The sequence below is a fragment of the Oreochromis aureus genome, linkage group 15 (genome assembly GCF_013358895.1).
Source record: "Oreochromis aureus strain Israel breed Guangdong linkage group 15, ZZ_aureus, whole genome shotgun sequence".
Taxonomy (NCBI): Eukaryota; Metazoa; Chordata; class Actinopteri; order Cichliformes; family Cichlidae; genus Oreochromis; species Oreochromis aureus.
Genome location: NC_052956.1, coordinates 2,903,701 through 2,908,244, shown reverse-complemented (window position 1 = coordinate 2,908,244; position 4,544 = coordinate 2,903,701). Strand labels below are relative to the sequence as shown.

General features: G+C 38.5%; 1 long non-coding RNA gene across 1 annotated transcript; it reads right to left on the bottom strand.

The window, feature by feature from the left end:
* Nucleotides 1-1,682: 1,682 nt before the first annotated feature.
* On the bottom strand, nt 1,683-2,409 carry LOC116335055. Its single transcript, XR_005608419.1, has 3 exons — nt 2,253-2,409; nt 1,950-2,143; nt 1,683-1,838 (listed from the first exon to the last, which is right to left on the bottom strand). It is a non-coding gene; the product is annotated as an uncharacterized LOC116335055 (long non-coding RNA).
* Nucleotides 2,410-4,544: the final 2,135 nt, after the last annotated feature.

Genomic DNA, 4,544 nt, shown 5'->3' with positions numbered 1-4,544 from the left:
ACACATTTACTACAAGCAGGTACAAACACAGATCTATGTTACAAAGTCACACTTTTGTGACATTGTTGTGTGGACAACAAAAGCTTGTGTTGTTACACGTGTGATGCCAGATATAGACTTGTGGACTAAAATGTTGCCTGTCGCTCAGGATTTTTCTACAAAGTTGTGATGCCTGAGCTCTTGGCCAATCACTACAGTGATCCAGAAACCAGTGTTTCACAAGGGCCACATTACATGGATGTCACCGTGACAAAAAAAAAAAAAAGACAAAAAAGCTTGCATAGAAAACTAATCAAAGTATTTCAGTTACACACATTCTGAGACAACTCTTATATTGAAGGACTTTCTTGTGATTTCATGTTTAGTGTCACATTAAGGTGGACACATCTTCCTGTACTCTGCACTTTATGGTTTGTTATCTGTTGTTCTGTTACGCACAGTGAATTATTATAACGTGTTAAAATTGCAATAAATGTGTCTCACACCACTGCACTCTACAGCTGTGCTGTAAATTATTATCTCTTTATGTCCATACGCAATCTTTCTTTTCAGACTGTACTAATATACAGTGTCAGAACCAATACAAATAAAGTAAGTGTTGCACAAGTCATTCATCAGGACTGTCTTTATTTATAACTGACAAGTTTTACATGTTACTATCGAAGCTTACAGGACAAAGGCAAAATAATATACCGTTGTGCATTATTATTTCATTTTGTTAAAAACATAGCTGCACAACAAAACAAGACCAAATTGGAAAACAGTTATTCATCACTTGCTTGCTTTACAACAACACTTGGGCACATGTTTGTGAGCGCACATGATACAGCAACTATCTTATCCAGCAAAGTCATGTTCTCACCTTCGCATGGCACCACAAAACCTAGACGGATGGTGTCGTTTAGGATAGTGTACTTGGACCGTGAGACAGCCTATAACACGTTCAACATGGATCCTGACATGTGCCAGTTTTCGTGTGTCCTCCACATCTTTGCTTGTAGCTGACTGCGACCCGTGTAAATGCTGGAATTTTTAAAGTGGCACCCATTAAGGCAACACTTTCCTGATATCAAAACCCGGTCTGCGAGCACTATGTCCCGGGTGAAAGCTTCTGTAAAAGCCAGAAGTTTCCGCTATTCGTTTATCACTTGTACGCCCTCCCATCCTTTAGAAATGAAAGAGATGGTCCCCTGTGGTGTGATCCCAATGAGATATTTCATTGTGTGTCTACTTTTGTATGTTGAATATGTCTCCGCCATGGCACGTAAATTTTGTGCCCTCTCTATGAACAGTTCAAAACAGTCAATAATAACTGTCACCCGGTCACCAAACATCTCTACATACTGGTGTGGCATACTGGCCTGTATGCAATGTCTTCCAGGCCAGTGCACCAATGGACTCAGGTGAGCGTACAACACATTTACAGTAATGTTAAACACAGTGGAAGTGGTTGTCCGGCTAATATCAAAGAGGTGTGCAATATGTGCAATCGGAAGGTTGAGTCTTAAACGCATGAGAGTTAGCAAGAGCATCTGAAACTGGGAAATTTTCCTGTCAGTGTCTGGCAAGCTCGGGCTGATTTGTTGTAGCACCCCATTAGTAAAGCAAAAGAAGGCAGCCCTGTGTAGAATTTAACTTTAGAGTTCTCGTCTTTCAAGAATTCCATGTCTAATTTCTTTTGGACAGTTCTTTTTTTTACACTAGGTTTTCTTCTTGAAGGTGTGCTATTTCTTGTAACCTTTGAGAACACATTTTACACTCCTGCAGATCTTCATCCTGGTGCTTTGGATTTATCTGCTGTGGTTGGCTCTCAGCTGTAGTTTCCGTAGTGACTGGTGCTGAAAGACATACATGCACACAGACAAAGACAAGATCATTGAAAGTGCAAAAATAAGACAGTGCTTAATGTGGAAAAAGTGGTATTTATTTATGTACATTGACAATTTTACCTGGATGGATTTCACCTGCATGAGCTGTCTCTGCCCCAGAGGAACGCGGGCCTTTTCGTGGCTGTTTTGATTTCGATCTCTGTTTTAACCGATCAAATCTAGCAGTGGTAGAAGCTTTAACTTCTGTGTGGCCCAGTTTGAGAGAGAGGGTGCCCAGTCTGGATCGCATTCCAGCATTTCGTAGGCTGGTTTGCCTACAAAATACAGCAAACATTACACAGAGCCACAATAAACAAAGGAGCATAGCGTGATGATTTCTGTTCAGCGCCATATAAGACGTATTAAATACCACAAAACACTTACCGTTGTGGAAATGCTTGGAGCAGACTAACATGTGAGGTGGAGTGTTTTCGAACGTTATATTAGGTCTTCTGATAGCGGCAATCCAGGCCATCCGTCGCCTCTTCGTGACTTCGGAGACATGGCTTGGAGAATTTCTCTTCCACGCCGGAATCCGATAAAACCAAACGCATTTCCGTCGACTTCACGCGGCTGTCGTTCTCCCGGCTTGTGCAGTTAATAATACAACAGGTTCTTGGCATTTTTTGTTTCTTTTTATCGCTGTGTAACTTATTTCAATTGAAAGCCTGCGTGCGCTAGTACCTCTTGCCTTGGGTTCCCACAATCCTTTGCGGTTTTACCCCTCAATGACGTCACATTTTCAATCTCTGGAGGAAAGCAGAAGGGACATTTGTGTGGTCTATGAAACAGTGGCTGGAGAAGGAAGAGCAGAATTCTTTATACTTTTTAAGTTAGAAAAGTATCTTGCAAAATTGAAAACAATTACTCATTTAAGAATAGAGGAAGTGGTAACTGATAACCCGAAAATGATAACTAATTTCTGTTCATCCTATTATAAAAAAAACTTTATAGGCAGTGATGGTCTGGCTTTTCTAAACTCTTTACAAAACACTCCCAAACTGGAAGAAAGGTGAGGATTTATGTGACACTCTGTTATCTGTCAAAAAGTCTGTGAATGGTACTCCTGGCCATTGATCAATGGTTTTTGATCAGTGGTTGTTGATCAATGGTCATGACAATTTGCATGTTAATGATTAAGGAACTGACCTCACAGCCCATTGTTTATTCAGTGGGCTGGTTTCAGTTATTGTTCAAATGTACTGTTTATAAGGTTGGGGAAACCTGCAGTCAGCTGAGACTGAAGAATGAGTGATGGATGAGTGATGAAACGTTTCTCCCACTGAAAACACTATGTCCAGATGAACAGATTCAACCTTTTGAAATCTACAGGAAGGCTGAAAAATAACAAATCACCAGGGACAGATGGCTTGTCATCTGAGTTCTATAAGTTATTTCATCCTCAGTATGAATGTATATCAGTTGATGCATTACCCTGGAGTATGACTCAAGGATTAATTACTCTAATTCCCAAACAATAACTGATGAAGAGCAATTTGGCTTTTTACCTAACGGACATATTTCCAGTAATATCAGACTTATCTTGGATATGTTGAATTACTCATACATAATTCCAGATAATGGCTATTTTCTGTTTTTAGATTGTTTTAACGCCTTTGACACGGTTGAACATCAGTTTTTACATCATTCACTTAAAAGCCTTGCCTTTTTTTGTAGTTATATAACAATGCCAACTGCTCTATTAAGCTTAAACATGGGTCATCAGCCAGATTTAATGTTCAATGAGGCATCAGACAAGGCTGTCCAATTTCACCATATCTTTTTCTTCTTGTTGCTCAGCTGCTCTGCTCACATATAAAATCAAGCAACTTACAGGGCTCTTCTATCACTAACAGGACATTTCTCATTAGTCAACTTGCTGATGACACAACATTGTTTTTAAAAGATAGCACGGGGATTTCTTCTGCAATTATTTTGTTAGAATTATTCTCTAAAGCTTCTGGTCTTTTGCCTTAATCTTAAAAAGTGTGAATTATTTTAGGAGTGCTTAAGAAGTGTTTTATTTGGAATAAGAGTTATATTCTCTGTAAAAACAAATAAATTTTTTCCAGAACTGGTTTGATAACAACATTCTCACGGCAAGCCAACTATTTAATCAAGAAGTGCATCTGTTTACTTGTGCTGAATTTTTACACAACTATAAAATTCCTCTTTCTACAAAAGAATTCTCTGTTGTTTTTGACGCTTTCCCCTCAGGACTGTTTTCACTTCTTTGAGGTGTAACAGGAAATAGAGCCCAGCTTCTGCCTCCTCAGGTCTCTGGAACTGAAATTATTCAGACTATTTTTCTACCCTTTTAACCACCAAAAGAAGAACCAGACAACTCAGAATCTGTTTCTTCAAGATGTGCTGTTCACGGTTTTATTTCGGGTGGTTATTTCTTGATTTTATGTTCTTAAAAATTGATAGCACATTTTCTAGATCATGCAGTAACAAACTGAATAGAAAAAAGTCCTATTACAGTCACAGAAAATGCATTTTAAATGCAAATTTTAACAAGTTGACGTAACAAGACAGTTTGCTTCTCTTTATTTCTTGTCTTTTGAAATGATCTTTTCCATACGAAAGCTTGTTTCTACTAGTGAAAAATTAAAATAAAATCAGCCCGTAAGTCAAAATTTTGACTTAATCAGTAATAACTCAAAATTTCAGATA